Here is a 26962-nt window from a genome sequence, read left to right on the forward strand (position 1 = left end):
ACACTTTTTGCCGGGCTAGTGCGGAACGCACCCGACGCAAAGCGGAGGCCCAAGTGTAGTCCTGGGTCAAGCATTTTTAGTGCGGTTTTTGATGCCGACCCATACACGACGCTGCCGTAGTCTAACCGGGACCCGATTAAGGCGGTAAAGACCTGGAGAAGTAGTTCTTTGTCTGCCCCATAGGATTGGTGGGAGAGGACCTTGATAATGTTTAGTGTTTTGAGGCATTTATGATTGAGTGCTTTGACATTAGGTATGAATGTGAGCTTGTTATCAAATATGACACCTAAAAACTTGTGCTCCCTTTTAACAGGAATAGATGCACGGCCAAGAGCAATCTCAGGGTCCGCACAGACCCCGCGCTTGCGGGAGAACAGAACACAAGCACTGTTCCCCAGGTTCAGTTTAAAACCGTTAAGGTCCGCCCATCCAGCAAGCTTCTTAACACCCAGCTGTACTTGACGTTCGCAACTTGACTGGTTACAGGATTTAAAAGATATTTGAACATCGTCTACACAGATGGAACAGGAAATGGTTGGTGGCAATGCCTTTCGGAAGGAGTTCTTCTTAACTATAAACAATGTGCAGCTTAGAACTCCACTTTGCGGCACACCATTTTCCTGCACATGTATCCCGGACAGGGTTGACCCAACCTTAACACGAAATGTCCTCGAGGACATGTAGCTAGAAATGGTATTTAACATGTTACCTGACACACCAAAGGACTTCAGGTGGCTAAGGATGCCATATCGCCAGGCTGTGTCGTAAGCCTTTTCAAGATCAAAGAATACCGTAAGGCAGAACTGCTTATGAGCAAATGCATCTTTTATGAAGGATTCCAACGCAACAAGTTGATCGTTGGTAGATCGCCCCACCCTAAAGCCTGCCTGGCAGCTCTCGAGAAGACCGTTGTACTCAAGGAAGTACACGAGCCTGCGATTTATCATCTTCTCGAGCAGCTTGCACAGGCAGCTTGTTAGAGCGATGGGACGATAACTGGCGGGAGAGGAAGGGTCCTTCCCTTCCTTCAGGAACGCCACTACTATGGCCTCCGTCCAAGAGTGTGGAATCTGCCCCGAAAGCCGTATTTTATTGTAAAGGTGTAGGAGTGTTTCAAGAGTGTCTGGGTGTAGGTGTTGTATCATGGTGTATGTAATCTTATCTGCCCCTGGAGCTGAAGGTTTACATGTGCTCAGGGCAACCCTCAATTCATGGAGTGTACATTCAGAATTGTAACCAGATTTTGACCTGTTAGTGTCATGTAGGGAGTTGTTTTCACAAGTATTTTTATGTTTTAGGAAAGTGTTTGTGTAGTGTGCAGAGCTGGAAACGTGACAGAAGTGTTGTGCAAGGGTGTTAGCCTGGTCTTCTAGTGTGTCCCCTGTTGTACTGACCAAGGTCAGGCTGTGTGTCTGTTGTCCTTTAAGGTTACGTATTCGTGTCCAGACTTTGTGAGTGTCGGTGTATGAGTTGATGGAAGTGAGGAAGGCGCGCCAACTCTTCCTTTCCGCCTCACGACACACACGCTTCCCAAGAGCCTTTGCCCGTTGAAAGAAAATGAGATTATCTGGCGTGGGGAACCGGCGAAGGACACCCCACGCCTTGTTCTGGGCCTCTCGCCCACCAGGGCCTCCTTGGGTTGCGGGACGCACTGGAGGCCTGGGGCATAGACTTTTCGGCGGCGTCGAGTATGTGTGCCGTGACGAGTTGCGCTGCTTCCTCCACGTGTAGGTGTTTTATGGTTGTGTGGTGTTGTTTAGATGTTTCTGTGAATGTACTCTAGTTTGCTTTTGATTCATTAAACCGGTTCTGGGAAGATGGACTCCATGGGCCTTACCTATGTACGTTAGGGAAGTGGGTAAATGGTCACTACCATATGGGTCTGTGCCCACACCCCACTCAAGAAATGGAAAGAGAACTGCGGAACCAACAGCCATGTCAAGATGCGAGTATGTATTGTGTCCTAAATTATGGTATGTAGGCTGTTTTTTGTTGAAAAGGCATGCTCTGGAGGATGTAAGAAACTTCTCTATCAGGGGACCTCGGCCAACCGTTGTGGAGGAGCCCCAAAGAGAGTTGTGCGCATTAAGGTCGCCATTTAGTATGTATGGTTCGGGCAGCTGGTCAACCAGTGCCTCGAAATCAGAGCTCAGAAGTGCAAAATCAGGAGGAATTTAAATGGAGCATACCGTTATCAGCCTATTAAATATTATCGTGCGGATTGCTACAGCCTCAAGGATAGTGTTCAAAGTGACAGGGTGGCAGGCTAAGGATTTCCGGGCGACAATTGCCACACCTCCTGAAGAGTGTGTGCAACCAACCCTGTCCTTTCTGAATACCATGTACCTATTTAAAAATTTGTTTGTTTAGAATTGAGGAGGGTTTCTTGGAGACACATGGTACTTGGCTGACTGGCATGCAGAATCTCATACACATCATCAAGATTTTTAATGAGGCCTTTATAGTTCCATTGGATGATGTTTTCTGCTCCCATTATTTAAATTTAAGAATAACTGGAGTGTGTGTTCGTGTGTGTTCATGTGTCGTCTTTCGGGGCTGTTACTCTTGGATTTTTATGCTTTTCTGTCGGCTTGCAAGTCGGAGGCCGCTTCTTGCGCTGCGTTGCAGGCAGGAACGGCGTGACATCCATCTCCTCGTCAGATGCCAGAAGGGTGCCCGGCGGACCAGGCCCCCCGGACTTGGCCCCCTTTCGGGAGCCCTTCGTTTGAGCCGCCACCGCCGAGGGCGTGCGGGGCGCTAGAGGTGGCACGGGAGGGGCGGTGGCGGTGGGAGCCGATGCGGGGCCCCCGGTGTCCATCCGGTCGGCACCCTCCAACGCACTGGAGGACGGGAAGGCAGAGCCGGGAGCGGCACCGGTCCCGACAGAGGAGGTTGTCACCACAACCGCGGCTGCCTCAGCAAGTGGCGTGGAAACGGATTGGGCTGCCAGAGGCAACCAAGGGGGGGGGGCGGAGAAGGGACCAGGTCAGACTCGCTGAACTGGGTCCCTGTGGACACCAGACGCCACTCCGCCCCCCGGCGAGCTGCGTCGGCGTACCTCCCCAGAGGGAAAGAGGCGAACCTCTTTCTCGCCTCTGGAAAGGTGATGTTCTGAGTGACCTTTACATTTATGATTTGTTTTTGTTGCTTAAATTTCTCACAAGTGCGGGACCACGCTGCGTGTGGCACCTGGCAGTTGGCACAGGTGAAACTCTGGGTGTTGCAGTTTTCGGACGGGTGGTCATGTTGGCCGCATTTTGCACAAGTAAAGCTGCCGCGGCAGGAGTTGGTGCCATGCCCAAACCGTTGGCACTTAAAACAGCGCCGCGGGTTAGGGATGTAAGGCCGGACCGGGCATCGAACAAAACCTGCATTGGTGTATTCTGTATTCTGGTAGGCCTGTATTCTGGCCTTTTTTTCGGGAAGGCTCGACCTGTCAAAAGATAGGATAAGATGCTTTGTAGGTATTTGTTGCTCCTCTCTACGTATGTTTATGCGCCTGACCCCTGTTACGCCCTGACCTCGAAGGCCGTCCAGCACGTCGGCTTCAGTTTCGTTCAGTAGATCGGGATCGGAGATCCCGCCCTGAGAGCTGTTTAAGCTGCGGTGGGGCGTGACCCTGATGTCAAGATCACCGATTCGGGTCTGGCTCAAGAGTTTTTCTGCCTGCTGCTACTTGGTGACTTCGACCAGCAATTGCCCAGTTCTTTGTTTCTTGGCTTTGTACGCCTCACCAATTATACTCGTCAGGAACTTCGATACCAAGAAGACATACAATGAACAGACAGATCTTTCTGTGTCAGTTGACTCAACTACAAGAAAACGGGAATAGTTGTTTATGGTTGCTGGAAAGACAGTTGTTGAAAGAGGTGGAAATGAAACTTCGGTGCGGCCCCTTTTCGGAGGCCGATCACGTTTGGAGGGAGGTTTTGAAAATGCCATATAGCATAGTATAAAAGCAGGGAGACGGGGCTACTTTCTCCTTTGACCTTACCCTGGTAGTCAAAGAGGTCCCGGAGCTCCCTGCCTGGTAGACAGGCAGGGAGCCCATCGGCCGGAGCGTGACCAAGGCTCCGACGGCCACCGTTTACGGCTTCTACCCTTCACCTATAAATACCTCGCCACGGTTGGACACGGGTTATGTTGGGAGCTCGGAGTCCGCGGTGTCGCTGCTCACCGTCACCATAAATACTCAAGGTGCCCCGTGCGGGGCACATTTAAAGCTCAATGAGTTTAGGCAAAAGACGAATGACACAAGGACAAGTGCTACTTTCAATTGGAAATTTTATTTACGGAACAACATTGTTTCGAGTGGGTCAGAGGGGGCACGGGGAAAATAGTGGAAGAAGATATTACTCGCGCTAGACACCAAGCGGCCGCTAGGTAAAAGACGCCACGGAGAAGACGAAGACGAGGGCGTGGTGCGAGCAAGAGCTGCAAACGCGGGAAGTGCTGGGCAACCGAGACAGGGCACGGCTTGATTGGGATTCCAACGTCAGACGTCCGGTCGAGACCATCGCCATCGGTCACCAAGGTGAGCTTTCGTCTGGGTGCGGCTCGGGCACGAGTGACCGCAAGGCTTTGCCGCGTCGTCCCGTTCCCGCTCGAGCCAGGGTTTCTGCTACTGCGAGGCCGACGTTCGTGGTGCGTCAGCGGCCCCATGCTCCTGCTCGGACTGCCGGGTTGCTAAGTCCTGGCCACGACTTCCGGGCCTGGTGTGCTTGGTCACCGAGGTGTTCCGGAGCGTCCCACACCAGCTCGTTGGCGACCTGTCCGTGAAGCGGCCGGCCAAGTTTGCGACCCTCACCCTCGACGACCACTACGCCCCAACAAGACAATTCCTGTGAGCCGTGCTCAACGCAACTGTTTTGCGGGCCTAGCGACAGCCACTGCCGTGGAAAGCTAACCGAACCCGCTTTGCGAACATTCCGTTTTTTAGTTGCCTTCATTTCCTTGAGTGGCTAAATATGTTGTAAATACATTCCGTACTGTGTGTGCGCCCGGCATTCCTCTCATTGGGTTCTGCACGATCCTAGCGCAGCAAACATAAATATATACGAAAAGGTTACAAAATACAAAAAAACAGTATATGTGCGCATCGTCCTAAACTAGAGTATGTGCGCACTGTACAGGCGCGCACACGCTCCTCATGCCATGGGCGTACCCAGGAAGGCCAGCTCTTTTGCTGATAACGATACCGAGGTCGTGCTCACACAATCTTTGCCACCATGATGTATCTCAGCCACCTTCACAATCTCCCGGGTGCGCAGATCGGGATCGCGAAAGGCAACTGTACAGTCATAAAATCAAGGCGAACACTTGCAGTTGTGGCAATGACTGGCGAAGTTCCCGTCCGTGCTTTTTTTCGCACTTTTTGAATGATCACGCAGGCTTTGATTAAGGCACCATCCTGTTTGTCCAATGTAGGCATTATGGCAAGACAGTGGGAGCCTATACATAACTCCCACAGTGCAATCAACGTACTCATTTTGGTGCTTCACCCCGCACTTTTTCTTTTCTTTTTGAACCGGGCACGTAACAGTGCAATGCCGCGACAGTTTTTCTGGAGCAGACATGAAAACTTTGACGTGAACCCTTCCACCAATCTTTTTAAGATTGTGGGAAATGCCGTATAGGTATGGAACAACCACCACCTTGTTAGGTTGGTGGGTCGCCAGGTTATCTTGGTCGCCTTGCCCAATGTCAGCCCAGCCAGTCTTTGCTTTGAACAAATTGCGTCGGCCACCGCTACAACAATGTATGCGTGGTAACCAGCCGACCTTATGCAACGCACTTACAAATGGAAACTGGTGTCCATAAGGTTCTCGCATGTTTTGTTCAAGGCACTGTTGAGACAGCTGCTGGCAATGGCTCATTTCACCAGTTTTGTGTGAGGAGACCTGAACGGCAGTAGCGGTTTATCTGGCAGTAGTCGGGCGGCAGGTGTTGCAGTTGGCGGCTCGCTGTAGTTGGACTGGCTTGGTGGCTTGCAAAAGTTGTTGGTAGGATAAAGCATGCGTACCCAGCACCCCCACCACATGTTACGCAGCCAAAGACGACGCAGCTGTGGTGAAGAAAGAATAAGTTGAGTGGAGCAAACTTTTGCTTCCTTTACAACTCCTCATTTCACCAAATAAAGAGAAGCGTTATTAAACAACTCGACCCAGCCATACAGTGTGATTAAAATACACAAAAAATTAAGCCTAGGGAAAAACTCCCAACTCTCGTCGCGGAAACCCCTGTGTAGATGCGACGCATAGGCGGAGCGGCGAAGGGACCGCGTGTTATAGCGTGCATAATGTTGAGGGGACTGCGTAAGCCGGTCCCAGTCGATGACGACGTTCGCCTACTTGTGAAGTGGCGTGGACTTTAGGTGTTTGAGCCAAGCGTGGATGTTGCTTCTCCGGAGAACGGCAAACCGCGGCTATGACGCAACACAATCCAACATAGTCTAACACAATCCACTTTAATGCAATTCAATCCCATCCAAAACCAAATTCAATCCAATACAATCCAAGCCAAGCCAATCCAATCCGGTCTAATCGAATGCCTCTCGCGAGAGAGTGTTCGCTATTGGAGAGGAAAGGGGGTGAGCGGCCGAGAGGGCAGCTGGCGCGGCGAGGAGAATAGGAGAGGGGCGGACAACGCCGACGACGACGAATCCGGAGGGACAAGGAGAGTGATTGAGATGCTCTGAATCTAAAACGTGTGCCGCAAGCAAACATGCTATTCCTGGTTCATCATTTGCTGTATAACTCAAAATATTAGCAGTGGGTTAGCTCGGCTATAGCAGGATATAATTTCGGTGAGTTAAGGTTCATCTGGTTATTGCTAGATTTCTTCGTTGTCTACGATAAGCTTGATTATCATTCTTACTGCTGTATCAATGATACGCACACGGTATACACCTATTAGACACATGTATATTTATCAAGCGGCTCCGGCGCAGCGTCACCAATCGCCCCAGTGCTATGCTGCTTCCAGTGGCCTATGCCGGTGTTCGTGCGATGCACGACCCATCGGCTCCGCCCGCAGGCATCCCTACAATGATCATTAAGTGGACAGGGCCACCAAGGGCGGAACGGAGGTTGGCGAACACGCTGGATGCCGGAGGTGTGGTTCCGTGGTAGCACTCCGGTGCTGCTACGACGCACAAGCCATCTGTTCAACACCCTGCCACCCCTCGCATGATCATGAAGTGGACAAGGCCGCAACCTGACGCACATGAGGAGCACGGTGTTGGTGTGACGCACGAGCCATCAGTTCCACACCCGGCCACCCATCGCATGATCATCAAGTGGACCGAGCCGCCACGTGCCGCTTGAGCATCAGGGCTCTCTAGGAGCCACGCAAAACTCCTCAACCTCGGCCAGTGTAGCTCAGGCAACAGAACTGTAAAATCACCGACGACTTTCAGTGAAATTCTAGCTGACTTGCTATCTAGAAAGTCAGTCAGAATTTATCTATTGAGGTCAATGTACATGCGACGGTTGTAAACCCACGTAGACTGAGCGATCGGGATGGTGAGCGTCAGTTGGACCGCGCACACGAGAACCTGCCGAATAGGCACGGTGGAAGATGACTTAGCTGACCAATGACTCCAAAGAAGGTAGTGACCCGGGATCTTATGAATGAGCAGAGATAAGACAAATAGGAATGTGGCGGAGTGCCTTCGGTAGGCATTCTCAGATAATGAATGGCAGCATACCATTTACCGTGATGAATAAAGTGAATGACAGCTGAATCTTACCGGTACTCACTCACGGTGCAGAAACTTGGAGGCTCACAAAAAGGGTTGAACAATAATTGAAGATGCCTCAGCAAACAATGGAACGGAAGATAATAGGTGTAACGTTAAGGGACAGGAAAACAGGAAATTTATTACTAGGGCATGTAATGCGAACGCAAAATAACCGTTTCTCACTAGACGTAAGTGTGGATCCCAAATGAAGCGAAGTGTGGTAGATGGCGACAAGAAGTTTGGGCAGTTAAAATGATCGCATTTAGCACCGGACCGGGCCAATTGGTTATCTTTGAGAGAAGTTTGTGCGCTACAGTGGGAGTATATATGCTGATGAAGATGATGATAATAAAATCATGAGCCACTTTTATCGCAGACATCGAAAGAAAGCCTTATCTGTACCACGCCCAGGCAGGACAGGACAGTTCGGCATTATGGAAGCAGGTGTACATTGGCCAGTTATTTCCTATCCATCCTTTTCCCCGCTTACGTGTTCGGCCTGTTAGAAATGTGGGCCTCTTGGCCGTATAGGGCCGTACACACATTGTTAACCAACGGCCGGTCTCCATCGACAAGTCGACCGTCTTACGTTCATACGGCCAGTCTCCAGCCCTTCAGCCTCGGCAATTCGAAAGCCACCCGTGTGCGACCGAAGTACCGCCACCGGAGGTCAGCCGAGATATGGTCGTAAGACTCCAGCAGGACGAAGACTCCTAGAAATTTGGCCATAGTACGGGCCTTTGGGTTCAGCCCTAGTATGCTAACTGTACTGAGGCCCGTGGACCACCGCTGGATTTAGCGCGACCAGATGACTCCGTCAGACTGTGCAGCAACACAAACCCACCATTTTAGCTCCACTGCACCGAAACCAAATTCAGCCCGCACGACGCAACCAGCCGTCATGTCTTTACCGCAGCCTTGCTTAATCATCAGCGTCGTTTCACAGCATAATTTATTTAATGAACACTGCTCAGAACTTCTCATTCCTGTAATTGCTGGGTTTGTTTTAGTGTTGGATGCAAAAAAATATTCATTTCTTTGCTATATCTTGAATAGTTGTATTGTCCAGGTCCTGATATCTTTTGTGCAGCAGCCCAGCTGTAAAAAGAGGGCAGAAGGAGGCAGGATGGCGATTACTTGGGTACGTTAAATTTCATAAAAGTGAAAGTGCTACTTTTAACAAATTTCTTTTGGGAAAATCTTCGTGAACACTTCCATGCTCCAACTAAATCACCTATTTTTACAACAGTTGATTGACCAGTTTAGTTGTACATAAAACCGATGGGAATGTCTTGTCGAAGAGTTTTTTTTTCAGAAAGTACTAACGGACATTCCATATAATTTCCTTCACACAAAAAGTATGTATGCCGTCGCAGGCATTGTTTCGCAAATATGAAGATATTATCTTCACGCGAAGCATACCGACACAAACAGCAAATTCTTCAATAATTGTAGCCGACGGATTATTGTCTTGTGAGGAACTTTTACTTTACTTATGCAGTTTGCAACTCCATCATCGGTACACAACAGTAGCAGCAAACATGCGCTAAATATTACACCATTGCACCCCCGCAAAATGGTTTGTTCAAATATAGAATTTTTCTATTTACTACTGAGCTCTGGAACTCGCTACCAGGTGATACTCGCGGGCTCCCTATCAATTAGTTTCTGAGCGCAGTTTCAAAGGCATGTAAATAGATATTTGTATGTACTGCTGCATTCTTTGGTCTTGCTTTTGTTCATTGTGTGACTTTTTTAGTACTTAACTACTGTGAATCAATGTGCGCCGTGCACTAGTGTTTTTGTTTGTGCGTTTTATCACTTCTGTTAACTCCTGAAATAACGCTGAAAGGAGCTTAAGTATAAAAATTAAGTGAATAAATAAACAAATAAACCTATCAATAAAAAAATAAATAAATAATACCGTCAATGAATGTTTGACCCCGATTTAGGAGAAGCAGCGGAAAAGATTTCTTGACCACTTTTTTCAGGTTACGCTTGATGCTTTCCGCTTTGTTCATGGCGCTGTCAATACTCTTGCGTATGTTAGCCACAGCTTCAATATAAGATGTGAAGTTCTTGCAAGTCTGCTGCGCACGTTGGCGCATTGCGCTGATCCATGCATAGCTCTTGTGTAGTAGGACGCCTTAAGACTTCACGCAACGGGACGTAATTTGTGCCACGTCGAGGGACTGGCTTCATGGTTTTAGTACCACAGAATGCAACAATAGACAAGCAGAAATTCACGTTACAGTGTTTGAGCACGTTATCCCAGTGCTGAATGTTCCCCTTTTTACGAAGAGGCCAGTGCCGCAAGTCTTCTTCAGCAGTGTAACTAAACGTGGATGGGTTAAGGCTGTAGGTTCACTAGGAACCGATCATGAGAAGGCGGTTCGTTGTTCCCGATGCTTTCACAATTCACTTGCGATGATAGTATATAAGAGGGTTTTCTCTGCCATATGCAATTTCATGTTGGATGTCGATGGTATAGCTTCAGCTTGGTTGCTTTAAAGCTTATTAGGCAACCAGCGGTTTTTCCTTCATTGGAGACAAACACAAACTAAATACACTTGGCCCTTCTAATGTATGCTTATTGATTTATTTATTTATGTACCTTAAGGGTCGAATAGGGCATTACATAGGGCGGGTGACATACAGCAGCAATAACAACAAAAAATTGCTTAAAAAATGCAGGGTACAGCAGTATAATCAGTCGGAATTCGAAAAAATACAGAAAAGACCGCAACAAATATTCACAGAGCAAATCTATTGGGAAAGTAGTTCTTTTTACACAAACAAGAGATTACAATGACTAAAATTTGTTATTGGTTTCATGAAAAGCAAGTAACGCAGATTGGAAAGTTGATTGCAGAGAGTGTGCGACAACACTAGCAGGTAGTGAATTCCACTCATTTATTGACAAAGCAAGAGGGGAAAATTGGTGTTTCTTTGTGCGAGAAAATATTGGTTCCATCTTATGATCATGGTCCATACGCATAGAAATGTACGAAGCCGGGTGAATGAAAGTGCCACGAAATGGCGAATCAGTGTGGTATAACCTGTGGAAGAAGGATAAATGGGAAAATTTTTTGCGCATGGCAAGTGGGGAGAGATTCAAACTTTGCCTAATGGCTGACACACTTTCATAACGGGAATAGCATGGCCAGATGAACCGCCCGGCTTTGTTTTGAACCGATTCAAGCATATCGGTAAGGACTGCTGTGTGCGGGGGCCATACGATTGCAGCATATTCTAGGGTTGGCCGGATTACTGCGTTATATGCGTTAAGTTTTGTGTCTTTGTTCGCGAGTTTCAAACGACGTTTAGGAAGGCCGAGCTTTCTTAATGCCTTCCAAGTTATATATTTTACATGGCTAGCCCAAGATAAATAGTATTAAAAAGGAATGCCTAAATACTTTATGGATGTAACATTCTGAATTACTATGTTGTTTATGGCATACACGTTAGGCGAAGGATCTGCAACAGATGAGAAACGAACATGCTTGGTTTTGCTAACATTAATTTCCATTTGCCATATATGGCACCATTCCGTTAATGTTGTCAGGTCTGACTGCAAGATGGTTATGTTGTTAGGTGTTAGGTTTAGAGATGAGTTTGTAGATGACGACATCGTCGGCAAATAGACGCAGTGAAGAGTTAAGGTACTAAGAACGATAAAGGGCCGAGCACGGAACCCTGAGGTACTCCAGACTTGATGGGGCTGGGGCTAGAGATAACGTTGTTCAGTTTGACTGACTGAATCTTGTTATTAAGGAAGCCCTTGATCCACTGGGTTGTTTTATCATCTAGATGTAGATTTCAGATTTTAGACATTACCCGTTTGTGTTGCACGCGATCGAATGCCTTGGAAAAGTCGATAAAAATCGTGTCGGTGAAGCGAGAGTTATTCATAGAATCGTGCAGGTCCGTTAGCAATTCAAACAGCTGGGTGTCACAAGAACGGTTAGTACGGAAGCCATGTTGCTTGTCTATTAGCAGGTTGTTTGTATTCACGTGGAAAATTATGTGCGTAAACAGAATATGCTCTAGTATTTTGCATGGAATAGAAGTGAGCGAGATAGGTCGGTAGGTATTACTGAAGATTTTAGACCAAATTTAACTATAGGTTTTACAAATGCCGATTTCCAATCATCTGTTACGCAACCCGTGTCAAGAGACTGCTGGAATATCAGTTTCAATAAGTACGCTGGTTTTTGAGAGGTTAATTTCAGTAGTTTAGCACTTATTCTATCAGGCCCTGGAGCAGTCTTTTATTCAAGTCGCTCAATCGCTAGTGTTACCCCATTTTCAGTAATGACAATAGGGGTAAAGGGAACGTGGATGAAAGTCTCTGGTAATGCCTGTGTGTCTCTTGGAAGATTATAGGGAAATATGGGGGCAAACTAATTTGTAAATATTTCTACAGTGTCCTCTGGCGACAAAGAATAGCCAAGATCGCCCTCCAGCAAAGTCGGGTCATTAGAGTCTTTTGGGTTAACTACGCGGCAGAATCTTTTAGGTTCAGTTTCCAGGAGGTTTGGTCATGTGTGGTTAAAATATTTATGTTTGGCACCTTTGACGATGGCTTCGCTTTCCCTAGAGAAATTCGTATAGTTATGCCAATCTTCTGATGCATTTGTGCGCGATGCCTTTCTAAACGCATGCTTCTCTTTATTCAAACTTTTTTTAACATCCTACGTGAACCATGGGTCGTTGGTACCTGATCTACTGGTCATTCTTGGAACAAAGCTATGTTCTATTTCTTTTATGAAGTCTCGAAATTCAATCAAGTTTTCATTTGCTGTACGATTTTCAAGATTGGCTTCGAAACGGGGTGTAAAGTCTCCGAGCATACGATTCATTTTTTGGACATTTGCACATGCGTAATTCAGTAATGGTTTGGTTGACATGATTTTATCGCAGCGTGGTAGAGATAGGGAGCAATGTACGACTCGGGGGTCGCTGATTTCTCCCAGAACATGGGTAACTGCATTATCAGGGTTATTAGTAAGTATTAGGTGTAATATGTTCTCTCCGTGCGTAGGTTCCGTCACAGGCTGCGACTTGTGATGTTCGTGCGTTAGGTCCATAAAATTCAGGCTTTCTTGGCGGTGGCTCGTACAGCTAACAGTGGCGGCAGACTAGTCTATATTAGGGTAAACAAAGTCCCCACCAAGAATAACAACAGAGTTGGGGTACTTGCTTAGAACGTGCTGAAGGGAATCGTTTCAAAGTTCCACGAACTCCGGGCGGCTATCAGGTGGTCTGTAGCACACGCCAATGACACAAGTCACATGACCCGCCGAATTTTGAGCGTTGGATCGCAGACTAGAGCTGAAGGGCAGAACTTTTTTTTCGTGGACATTATTACCCCTCCGCCCTGAGAGCTAGCTCTCTCTGGACGGAATATTACGTACTCGCAGGAAGGTTTAGTTCGCTGTTTTCTGTGTCCACTGACAGCCACGTCTCCGTGCCCAGGACAATATCGGCATCACACGTGTACATCAGCACATTCAGGTTGTCCAGTTTGTCAAATATGCTGCGGAAGTTTGCAAGGACTACGGAAAGCCTATTTTTAGATGTTGATTTCTGCATGCCTGGTGGACGGACTGAGACGTTTTGTCATGTCGTTAATTGTTGGCGGTTACCGGTTACGTCCACATCACTCTGTTTCGTTGTAGTTTCGTTCGCAAGATCTTCAAACCTGGCTGGTACTTCGACAATGCTATCTGTGGTACACTCGTACTTGAAGGTGCTACCACGCATAGAAAGGTAGTAAAATCGGATTGAATAGCTTTTATTTTCACTGCGAATGGATTTCGCGAAGTCGCGGAGCTTTTTGCGTGCCAATTGTACTTTGGGAGAAAAGTCTTCCTCAGGCCAAACTTTCGGCTATTCCAGTTTTTTAAGTTTAGGACCATTTCGCAAAACGTCCATGTTTGGTTTAAAATTCAGAAATTTTACGATTAAGGGGCGGTCAAAGTTCGAGCGCCGCTGACCCAACGTGTGAGCACGTTCGATGTCACCAGCTTTATGCCGAGGTGGGTGGCAAAGAATTCTTTCACGATTTTCTCAGACTGTTCGTACCCCTCCTTTTCTGTTTCGGCAATGCCTTTGACAATGAAGTTATTTCTTCGCATCCAGTTGTTCATATCATCCACAACGTCAAAAATTTCCTCGTTTACTTTTGCAATGCTGGTTTTCACTTCGCGCACTGAATCGCCTACAATTTCACACTTTGTTTCAATTTGCGACATTTTGCTTAGATTTCCTTCGACTGTACAGATTTTTGAATTATTACTACCGATGTCCAGTTTCATTTCTGTTAGGGTAGCCGTGGTTTCCTCATGAAGTTGGTTTATTAAAGCCAGAACATCATCGATCTTTGGGCCGGGGTTAGATTCGACGTCACCAGAACAAAGCAGGATGAGTGAAATTAGAGAAACTAGAAGCAGGATGGTGGGTCAAGGTGTCTGGGATCGGACAAAGGCAGCTGCAAATCCAAAGCGAGCATTGCGGGAGTTTTTTGGCTGCCGGGTGGAAACAAATGAGCCAATTCGTACGCGGTAGGTATACAGGTCACCATCCATCACACTTCTCACAAAAAGACAACAAGGTGGGATCAGCGGCCATAAATCACGAAGAAGCGTTTCCAAAACAAGAGCTTGTGCGAAACTACATGCCTACATAGAACAGCGAAAGCAGAACTTAGCCGTGGGAGCCGGTGACCGCAAAGCCCAAGCAGTTGATGGTGGAAGCTCCTTTTGTAGCGTACAGTGGCACTGCCCTCGTCATGACGTCAGTAGATGATGTCACAGGAACGACGACTGGTGTAGAAACGGATGGGCACGGCTCAAATCTTCGGTGATGAGCGCCGCCAGACACCAATCGACGACACGAGGTGATCGCATCTAGAACTGCGAAAGCAGAACTTAGCCGTCGGAGCCGGTGGCCGTAAATCCCCGCGAATATACAATAATGCTTACCTTTCCATGTTTCGGCATGCCCCTTTTCTAACGTGTGATTTAAAAACGTGATCTCCTTTAGGTGACACACGAACTGACAGCAAAAAAATTGTTATTATGATATCTGAAATATTAGAAAAAACTAACTTTTACAAGTTGACTCACTTGGCTGACAATTGTCCCCGGCAGAATACCAGACCAAAAATGTATACAAACCTGATGTTTATTATTAAATAATGTGTCTCTCTATCCAACTTTCGGTCTAACTTGTTTCTGGGGCCAGGCCCAAGTTATTCAACTTAGTTATGACGTTTAAAATTGAAGAAAGTGAGGCATTCACATTGACTCTATATTTCTATATTTCGCAAAATGTGAATTGTATAAATGAACTTCACAAACGGATCGATGCCTACATTATCAGAAAGAAACAGTGTGGTATGCTTGATGGGAAGAACGTTTTATGTCTCTAAGTGTTTCGGTGTTTTGAGAGAATCTGATATAGGGCATGCGTTTTAGGTAGCTCAACCTAATAGAAAATGCGTTGCTGACTGCTGCATGTAGTTTGAAGTAAAAAAACAACAGATCAGGAGCTATCCAACACGAACCTGAATTTTTCTTTATATTCTGGTCAACATCGGCACATGGTAGTAAATCTGTCAAATAGTGATCCTGTTAGGCTGACCATCAAAAGCAGCCACTGCATAGGCGGGACATTTTTGCCTGGATCCTCGAAGTAAAAACCCAGCAGGAAACATTTTGTGGAAAAATTAATGTTCCTCCCCTGGTAGCCTAAATGATAGCAACCTCTGAAATTTTCTCCGGTAAAGTAGGCCCACAGCAACGGGCCTCACATACCGGAAATTCTGAAAGTCGCAGTAGTGTAGAAAGTGTGCCTTTCTTGCGGGTTTGAACCGGCTAAAGTGCTTTCAATACACAGGCTGCGACAATGGTCGACCACTGCGGAAATTATCGAGCAATAACTTATACGACAATGTGCGCAAATGATCGAGAAATAAAATATAATACAATCAGAATGCTGCATCAGGATAACCGTCCTTTGCTTAGCACGGTGGAAAATTTTCCCACCAAACTACAACCGCCTTCATTCTCGTCGATAAATAGAAGACTCCTTCGTAGCTGTACATGTGATGGTGTTGTTTATTTGCGAGTAGCACAACTTGGGTAAACAAAATAAGAATATAAGCTGTGTTAGTGCAATGCAAAATTTTGACAGGGCAGCGCGACAATGTTTGTACTGTCTTGCATGTGTCGTTTGTTGTGTCCTGAATAATATGCATAAATATACTACTATCCGAATCACAATCTTTTTCTGGTTCTTGCACATTACGTTTGTTACTATCTTTCGTGTGTCGTTAGTTGTTTCCTGAATAATATACATAAATATAATATTATCTCAAGCACAATCTTTCCTGGTTCTTGCACATTACATCTGTCGACTTAAAGCCTTCATACAAATTGCACATTGGCGCCTTAACTTGCAAATATACCCCACCAAAGCCCTTAATCATCTACTACTAACTCCCGTCCTAAGCTAAATGCCGCAGCAACAATCTTGTCTCCCTTATGTTTCTAAAAAGGTGGTTAAACCCGAAACTTTCGGTTGATTATCTCCAGTCGGTCCGAATCCAATATCTGAAGTTGTCCTACAGTGTTGCAGAGGCAAATTGGATAGACGTGAATTTCCTAACTCATACACTCCGGTTCTGTGGGAACCGCAGGAAACGTTTGCTTATAATCGTTTTGCGAATTAAATTCTATATAGTTTCCTTTTTGTGCATTGCATTTTACCCGGACGGGCACTGCACTCGCAAGGAGTACGTCATCAGGGAAGCATTGAAGCTCTTACTGAAAACCCTACTTTGGCAATGGCCACGCGAGGGCATGCTGTTTGTTCATCTTGCAAACGTATTCTCATATTTATAGCATCAAACAACCAGTTACTAATAAGACTCCAAACGTTTTACGTTTTGTGGTTATTTTGTGTCTTTATCCTCATCATAATAGGCCTGTTTCTGTCCGCTGCCGGACGAAAGCCTCTCTTAAAATTTCCAGCCACGCCTGTCGAGTCCCAGCTGAGTCCAAATTTTCGTAGCTGATATTTCCAACGAGTTCTCTGCCGACCCCTTGTGCGTTTGTGGTCTATTGCCAGCTACTCTGTCGAACGGATGGTCCACCCATTGTCCATCATTCGCAATACATGACCAGCCCATCCCCATTTTCTTCGTTTAATTTGAACTAGTGTGTCCTCCATCTTGGTCTGTTCCCAAAGCGATGCGGCTGTTTTACTATACCTAAACATGACCCCTGTTTCCATTCGGTGTTCGGTGTTCCATGGCCCGTTGTGCGGAGCAAAGTTTGCTTTGAAGTCGCTTGTTAAGAGCCAAAGTTTCTGCCCCATATGTCTTTACTGGAAGAACGAATTGATTGAACACAACCTTTTTGAGGGACAGGGGAGTCTCACCAGTGAGGGTGTCGGAGTTCTTACGAAACAGAGCCCCCTTTATGCTTTTTTCTGCGGGTCTCCTCCTTGTCCAAAAACCTTCTTCTACTGCTTTGTCTTCTCCGTCACTCATTTCTGTATTCCTCCCAAAATACGTTACGGTTCTTATTGTTATACTTCTGTGCCTCCAAACACCTTCCGGTGCGTCCAATCTGTGCAACGAACTTCGCTGCGTAGAAAAAATACATGGTCACTACCATGCATTCAATTCTTTGCCAGTGCACAGAGGGCCAGTGCACGGAGGGATATAGATTGAGCTAGAACCTACAATAATTTCATCATGTCTTTATGCACTATCCCCCACCAAGTGTACTTTCATAATTTCAATCAATCAATCAATTAATCAGTTTATTCCAACAAGTAGTGCTGAGGACCGTGAACAAAAAGTCTTCGAAAGGGCTTGACAGAGTTCATGGCCCCTATACAAAGCAGATGAAACCAGAACAGGCATTAAATTTACAATTATGTAACAGCTTTTTGATAAACAGTCATGTTACTTCATAAAATTCAGACATTCAAGACATCACAAAATTCACGCACATGCTACATCATAAAATTGACATACATAAAACGGATGATATATGAACAGTCCTATATAAATGGTACATTGTTCGATGAATTGCAACTGATAACGTAGCATTTGTTCACCGTAATTCGTTCGATTCATCGGTATTTGCCAGCAGTCAACTCAGCGAATATTTCGCGTGTACATTGTAAGCTTTAGTTTGAAAATACTGTATAGTGCTTTGTTATTTCTTTTTACATTGGTGTGGTAGCGTTTGAGCAGCAAGAATTTATAGAAATGGGTCACTGGTAATAACTTGAAATCTTTGAAAAAGAAGGCTGTATGACTATCGTATGCTGCCTTCATGATGATGCGAACTGCCTTTTTTGTACTTTGGAAAGTTTAGCAATATTCGCTTGAGTTGTGGTGCCCCATTCCAAGTGACAATACTGGAGATGCGATATAAACACGGCCCGATATAGTTCAAGCTTCACACTTTTGGGGAAACTTAGCCTAAGTTTGGAAAGAACACCAGTAATACCAGAAAGTTTTGAACACGACGTCAACATCAGCCTTCCACCACGTGTTGATCAAACACAACTCCAAGACATTTCACCATCGGTACAATTTCAATTTCGGAAGTACCTAGTTTTAGCATGTGCTGGCAGCGAACTGTACGGTTTCTTGGTGTAAACAGGACTGCTGTAGTTTGATTTGCATTAATTGTCAATGAATTCACTCGTCTCCAGCATGACAGTTTATCAAGCAGTTTATTGGACATGCGAAACACGCCACTTTCGTTTTTCGCGCTAAGAAGCACAGTCATCTGATCGGCTTATATTATGATATTAGCAAAGCTACCAATGTTGACGAAATCGTTAGTATATATGCAAAATAGCAGGGGCCCTTAGATGCTTCGTTGAGATATTCCTGCAGAAACAACTTGAAACAGGAATATGATTAAAATTATCACTTTCTGCTGGCGATTGCTTAGGTAGCAGGTTAGTAACTGCAGAAAGGTACCACGAAAGCCGTAGTGGATGAGGTTTTTAGCAAAGTAACATGATCAATGCAGTCGAACACCTTTAGTAATCGATGAATATTCCTAGTGTGTACAACTGTTCCTCGAAGGAGTTAAGAATTGCCTCTTTTTGCTCTAGAAGGGCCGTCTCAGTGCAAATTTCTTTCACGAATCCAAATTGTGCAGTTGTTATCATTTTGTGCCTATCAAGGAAGGAAATCATGCGAGTGTGTATAGGCTTCTCTAGGCCTTTTGAAAATATAGGAAGTATCGCGATCGGCCTATAATTTGTGAATTTGTTTTTCTCACCTCCCTTGTGCAAAACGATAACTTTAGACATTTGAAGTTTTTTAGGAAAAGTACCGGCAGCAAAAAGAAGGTTAAAGACAACTCCAGTGAAATAAGGTCTAGAACATACTTAATCGGTCGGATTTCTAAGCCATGAACGTCAGGGCTATTACTATTCTTCATAGAAAAAAAAAACGCTCACAATTCTATTTAATGTGACGGGGGCCAAGAAGGCTGAATCACAGGTGCTTTCTTTCATGAAGTTTGCATAATCGGGGTTGTGAGCACTCTTGCATACTGATATGAAGTATTCGTTAAAGGTGTTTGCTAGCTCGGCATTTGTTAAGATTTCAGTGTTCCGGTTAACCTCGTGTATTGTGCCATGGTTATTTCCATTACAATTCAAAACAGAGTTAATGTTCTTTCAAGCAATATCTGATCTTTTTATTTCACCACGACTGAATAAATTGTGCATGTATCGTCCTTTTTCTTAACGCAAGAGGCGATTAGGTTGTTTCTTTGCTCTTTGAACTGTGTGAACTTTTCGTTGTTTCTGGTTTGAATAAAGTCCTGGTACATTGTATTTTTTATGCGGATTTCCTTCGAACACCTTTTTGTAATACATGGTTTCTTGCCTTTGCGTACGTAGTTCAAATATTTGTACGGGAAGCAAATATAGTATACCATCTTGAACAATTCATAAAAACAATCGTAAGCCGTATCAGGGTCCGTGGTGCGAATGATATCTGACCACTCGACTAGAGACATCGCGTCACAAAACCTGTCTAAAATTGAGCTGCTAATGTCACGAGTAATCAAGCGACCATCTGACACTTTATGAATAGAAAGAGGGGTAGATATCAGCAGAACAATAAGGGAGATGATCACCTTTATGTATGGCAAGAACACTAGAAAAACAAATACATTCATGAGTATTGGTGAAAAACATCAAGTAAAGTCGAGGAGCTGTTTTGGATGCGTGTAGGCACTTGAATAGCATTTACCAATCCATTCGATGCCAAACTGACACTGAGGTCTCGTTGCGTATTAGAAATTTTGTGGAAATTAATATTCAAGTCTCCGCCTAAGATTAGTTTGAAATGATTTTCGTTCACCCAACTTAAGCAGCTATCAAAAAAAGATAGAAAATTTAATACATTGCTTCCCGGTGGTCAGTACAAAACGCAAAAGAGAGCGTCCCTAGATTTTGCAGTGAGCACTTCCTAATCGCAAGTGACATAAGAATGCGACGCAACCAAGTGGCAACGCGAGTTGTTTTTTTGCCGTTAACAGTACACCGGTCGCCCTTTTCGATTGATCGATTGATGAAATAGGTTGTGGAACCGGGAGGACTCAGTCCATCGAGATTGGTTTCGTACCACGTTTCAGTTATCATAATAATGTCATGCTCGAAAGCAAAGGTGGCAAGCAGTAGAAGAATTTTATCCTCTTTATTTCTTGGCGATTGTGCGTTAACATGAATGAAAGACATCGTGTTTTCATTTTGCGCATGTAAACTGCCCACTTCGCGTGGCATCAGATAAGCGGCTGCCATGACGAGCTGTCGTAGTTTAAGATGGAATGATTACAGTCGTTCCATGTTTTCGAGGTCGCTGACACGTGTCACCTTCAACGTGCGCGAGGATTCGGGTTTTTTTGCAAAGGTTTTGCCACTTTTGGTTCATACATAGCGCCTGCCCTTTTCCTTCTTTTTTGCCACAGTCATACCCAGCAACCTTTTCAGGTCAGGACAAAGGTGCTCATTCAGAAACACTGGAGAAGGCTGCGTAAAATTGAGATGAGTTGTCGAAACTGATTGTCGAAGTTGTCAGTCGTCGAATTTATTCCAAATCACTTTGGTTGTATTCACACGATGCGTATGTTTGTACTGCTTGCCTTTTTGCCAGATTGCTTTTTTGCCACAGACATGTTTGCCGTAAACGCAATGCCGCTTGTATTGTATTTTAAATTCGTCTTACCCCGATTTTTTTTTTGTCATAGACAGCTGTTTTTGTGTGTCGGGTTTGGCTCATATAAACTCTTTATGTAATTTATAGAATATGTTTTATTGGGTTTTCTGAACCAAATTCTTTTTAATATAATTTGGCTGCTTTGGCTCTCCCCCTTCTTACTGAATGTTTCAGGGGAATTCTGCAAGAAACTAGAAAGCGTAACAAAGTAGGTAATTTTTTTACAAATATTATATGACCTCGAAGCAAAAACTGAGAAGCCTTAAAAGCATGTTTTTATAGTGAATGGGAACGCTTACGTTTCGTGGAACCGATACATTAAAAAAGGGTGGGCCGTCGCCCTTATTAGCGGCTCATGGACATGGCGGCCTATGGTTTGTCACAATAAACACCACTCCAGTAAAATGTGTAGACCGAATATGCCGTGTAGGGCCGCGCGTTTATTGGACGTGGGTAATGACCTGGTGCCCCCAGGAAGTAGGAGACCAGGGACGCGCATGTGTCATCTCAATATTGTAATCATTCATTTTTCTTTGTGAGCTTTCTTTCTATCCGGGTTACTACAACTGAAGGGCATAGAAATCGCCCCTGCTAGTAGCTTCTGTAGAGCTGGCATCAGAAGTAATTTGGACACAGGGGCTGTAGCGGAACATCATAAGAGCACGTTGTAGCAGCAGCAAACCAAACATGCTCTGCTGCATTTCGAATGGCTTGGTCTCTAAAAACATTGATATCGTTTTTCTGGTGCACTCTTCGCATGTCTCTAATGTTTGTGCCTGTAGGAAGACAAACACATAAACAGGTTCTTCCTTTTCAGGTTCAGTGGCCAAACTTTCTGCCTCGATCTCGGCGCCAATATAAAAAAATTGCTGACAGTTCTTATAAAGTGTATCAAAATTTTTGTTGTGGCAGCTCCGGCGAGAATTTTGAAGTTATCCTGAATAATCCCCAAACGAGTTCCTACCTAGTAAGCAGTCGAAAACTCTAACGGGAGTAAAACCAAAGTTTTTGTACTATGCTTAACTAAGGTTGTGGTTGATGATGATGGTTGGATTTTTTTTTGGCTCAAGCGTAGCTGGTGCAAAGAGCGCCAAACAAAGTATGCTACAGAAAACAGTGGCTACTAAAATGTGTATACCAGAATTGCAGTAAAACCAAATAAAACCAATTTAGATGGCTAGTGTATAGGTCCGTATTGATTACGCATGATAGAATATAAGGTTCAAAAATTTACCATTAGACAAATAATTAAAAAAGCGTTGCACAGAAACCATGGCATTGTCACCCAAAAAACCAAGAAAGGTGTAGCGGAATGTGTTGTCTGTACAGTTCCTCGAAGTGTCTGTCTTGTGGCGAGTGCCTTGCATGCGATTAAGATGTGGAATAAGGATAGCCCCTCCCCAAACTTGCTACACATGGGTGTTGGAGAGCCAGAGAGCAGGTGTGAGTTTCTTACATGTGTATGGCCTATCCTGAACCTAGCTAAGGTAACTACAATGTGTCTGTTGTTTGAGTCAGTAGTGTATGGTCCCAAGTGTGGCTTTATTGCGTGTAACCTATTTGTCTGTTCACTCCAGTGTGTTTGCAATGCGTTGCGAAGTTGGTGTCTAATGTGTGGTTTTATGTCTGTGTAGGTAACTATTGCTGTGTCCACTGTATTCCAGAGTGCAGCAGCAGTTGCCAGTTGATATGCGGTTTCATTCCCGACTATCCCACAGTGACCAGGAACCCAAGATATTGGGAATTCAAGACTTGAGGCGTATGCTGACATAAGGGCCTGAAAAGCAAGGATGACCGCATGATTTTTGAGCGTTTTCTGGACAAACGTGCTCGAACAATACTAAGAGAATCTGTAAACACCATGGACTTTGAAATTTGATGTTGAACGATGTGATTAAAAACAAGTAAAATACCGTGTGCTTCTGCCGTAAAAATGCTGTTGCGGGAGTTCATTATTTTAAACAGGTTGAGGTTCAGCCCATGCGGATCACAAGACACAGACGTAGCTGTCTTTGATGCGTCGCAGTAATACTCTGGGCATTAATACTTCTCCTTCAGGAAGAGGAAATGCAGAATAATGGCAACCCTTGGTGCCCTGTATTTGTCAAATTTCAGAAAGGACAAGTCACAACATATTGCCCGGAGTTGCCTTGGCGCAATAAAATCAGTGATGGGTGTCTTATGGATGTGTGAAAATGACCCAGCCAGCTCAGCAGCTCCTGCTCTAACTCAGAGAGCGAACGGCATGGAAATAGATGGACGATTTGCAAAGAGCTGCTGTGAGAATGCATCATGAATGGTTGAATTAAAAGGTTGATTTGTCATAAACATGAAGTTAGAGGCATACAACAGGTGTATATCCTCTGGTAATACTGGGACCATTTGTGACACTCTGCATAGAGGCTTGCAACGGGGCTAGTACGAAAGGCACCACAGGCAAGACGAAGCCCCAAATGCAGCACCGGGTCAAGCATGTTTAGCGCCGTCTTCGTCGCGGACCCATAAACAACACTGCCATATTCCAAGCGAGATCCTACCACTGGAGTATATAGGCGCAGGATGAGTTGCTTGTAAGCATCTTAGGATTGGTGTGACAGGACTTTAGGAATGTTCATTTTTTTTTAATTTGTGTTTGAGGTGTTTCAAGTGATGGATAAATGTGAGTTTACTATCTTTTATTAAGCCCAAAGACTTCTGTTCTCCTCTGACAGGGATTACTACACCATTATTAGAGATATCAGGGTCCGCATGAATCCCGCGCTTCCGGGGGAACACAACACAAGTATTTTTTACAGGGTTCAGTTTAAAACCGTTTGTGTCCGCTCAGCTAGCAAGTTTGTTGACCCCAAGCTGGACTTGGCGTTCAAAAATTGAGAAGTTACAAGACTCTAAAGATACTTGGACGTCATCTACTATACAGAACAGGAAATGGTTTGTGGCAATGTCTTCCGGAGCGAGTTCATCTTAACAATAATAGTGTGCAGCTAGAGACACCGCGTTGAGGAACGCCAGTTTTCTGCTCATATACATTAAAAAGTACACTGCCAACCCTCACACGAAAAGTTCTTTCCGACATGTAGCTAGAGAGGGTGTTCGTTCACCATGTTGCCGTAGACACCAAACGACTTCAGGTCACTCAAGACGCCATATCACCAGGCGGTGTCATAGGCCTTTTCCATATCAAAGAAGACTGTTATGCAAAACTGATTATGAATAAAAAGATCTCTTACATACGATTCTAACGCAACCAGTTGATCGATGGTGGATCTCCTACCACTGAAGCCAGCCTTGCAGCGGTCGAGGAGATCATTGTTCTGTAAGAAGTACATGAGTCTCCTATTGATCATCTTCTCAAGCAGTTTAAACAGGCAGCTTGTTAAGGCAATGCGGCGATAACTTGCATGAGAATAAGGGTCCTTCTACTCTTTCAGATAGGCCACTACGATTGCCTCCCTCCATGAACCTGGAAGGTGCCCCGAAAGAAATATTTTGTTGTAGAGGTGAAGCAGGGTTTCAAGTGTTTATGTGTGTGGGTGCTGTATCGTATTGTATTTAATGTTGTCTGCGCCAGGAGCTGATCGTTTACAAGTACTAAGTGCAATCATGAGCTCATGCAGTGAGAAGGGGTGTTATAAGATGAGGTCGAATTATTACTGTCTCGGAAGGACTTCTCTCGGGGTGTTTTGTGTTTTAGGAAAGTGTTGGTGTAGTGCGCTGAACTAAGCACATGTTCGAAGTGTTGTGCGAGTGTGTTACCCTGGTCTTCCAGTGTGTCCCCTCTTGTACTAACCAGGGGCAGGCTGTGTGTCTGTTGTCCTATTAGTTTTCGTATTCGTGTCTAGAATTATTGTGTGTGATTGTATGAGTTGATGGAAGGGATGAAGCTGCACCAACTCTTCCTTTTCGCTTCACGACGCACTCGCTTCCCTAAAGCCTTTCCCTGTTTAAAAGAAATGAGGTTATCTGGCGTGGGCTACTTGCGAAGGACACTTCACGCCTTGTTCTGGGCCTCTCGTGGCCGCCTAGAGGCCTCATTCCACCACAGCCTCCTTTGATTGCACGGAAGACCGGACGCATGGGGATCGGACTTTTCGCCGGCGTCGAGGATGTGCGCCGTGATGAGTTGGGCTGTTTCCTCCACGTGTAGCTGTTTTATGGTTGTGTGTTGAAGTTTAGATATTTCTCTGTATGCACTCCAGTTTGCCATTGATTCGTTAAACCTGTGATGAGAAAATGGACTGCATGGGCCTTTACCTATATATGTTAGGGAATTGGGGAAGTGGGCACTACAATATGGGTTAGTTCCCACAGCCACTGAACACATGGATGAGAAGTGCAGAACCAATAGCCTAGTCGATAGGTGAGTATGCATTGTGTCCTAAGTTATGGTATGTGGACTGTTTGTTGTTGAAAAGGCATGCTCCAGAGGATGCATAAAATTTCTCTATCAGGGGACCTCGGGCATCCGTGCCAGAAGAGCCCCAAAGAGTATTGTTTGCATTAAGGTCGCCTGTGATTATGTATGGCTCGGGCAGCTGGTCAAGCAGCGCCCCGAAGTCAGAGCTCGAGAGTGCAAGATCGGGAGGAACCTATATGGAGCATACCATTATCAACCTGTTAAATAATATTGTGCGCATTGCCACAGCCTCAAGGTCAGTGTTAAAAGTGACAGGATGTCAAGCTAACGATTTTTGGGTGACAATGGACACACCACCCGAGGAGTGGTGCAGCCAACCCGGTACTTTCTGAATACCATGTACCTTTTTAGGAAATTGTGCGATTGGAATTCAAATTATGTCTCCTGAAGACACATCACACTTGGCTGGTTCGAATGCAATATCTCATAGACATCATCATGGTTTTTAGGGAGGCCCATAAAGTTCTATTGAGTAATGTTTTCTCTTCCCATTCTGGAGATTTAAAAGCTACTTAGTCTGTCTATATGTGTGTTCATCTGCCTTTCGGGGCTGTTATTCAAGGATTTTGCGTTTTGGGCCTTTCTTTAGGCTTGGTCGTCGGAAGCCGCTCCTTGTGATGCGTTGCAGGCAAGCATGGCAGGACGTCCATCCTCGTCCTCAGATGTCCTGGGGGTGCCCGTCGAACCGGGCCCCCGGACTTGGCCTATTTCGGGAGCCCTGCATTTGAGCCGCTACCAACGAGGGCGTCGGAGGTACCAGAGGTGGCACGGGCGGCGCGGTGGCGGTGGGAGCCGGTGCGGGGACCGCGGTATCTATCCCCTCGGCACCCTCCAACGCACTGGAGGATGGAGGAGCAGAGGCGGGAGCGGCACCAGTCCCAACAGAAGTGGTTTGCACCACAACCTCTGCTGCCTCAGCTAGCTGCGTGGTGCCGGTTTGGGCTGCGTGATGCAACACAGCGGGAAGCGGGGAAGGGACCAAGTCAGACTCGCGGAACTGGGTCCCTGTGGACAACAGACACCGCTTCGCCCCCCGGCGAGCTTCGTCGGCGTACCTCCCTAGGGGGAAGAGGCGAACTTCCCCGATTCTGGGTAGGTGATGTTCTTGGTGATCTTAACATTGATTATCCTGTTCTCCTGTTTGAACTTTTCACATTTCCGTGAGTACGCTGCATGGGGTCCTTGGGAGGTGGCACAGGTTGACGTTTCAAATTCACAGTTGTCTGAGGTATGGTCATGCTGGCCACACTTAGCACACGTAAGCCGGACACGGCAAGAGTTTGTGCCATGCCCGAACCGTTGGCACTTGAAACCGCGCCGTGGGTTCGGGATGTACGGGCTGACATTGCAATGTATATACCCGGCATTTATAGATGCTGGAAGGGTGGATCCAGCGAAGGTCAGGATAATGTGTATGGCTATTTGTTTGTCAACGCGTCGTATATATATGTGCTTTAGAGCCATGACACCCTGATCGTTAAGCCTTTCAAAACGTCGGCATCGGACCCGGACACGAGATCCGCCTCAGAGATGA

Source organism: Haemaphysalis longicornis, unplaced genomic scaffold, assembly GCF_048455015.1.
Source record: "Haemaphysalis longicornis isolate Haplotype H1 unplaced genomic scaffold, Haemaphysalis longicornis Haplotype H1 scaffold_11, whole genome shotgun sequence".
NCBI classification, from domain to species: Eukaryota; Metazoa; Arthropoda; class Arachnida; order Ixodida; family Ixodidae; genus Haemaphysalis; species Haemaphysalis longicornis.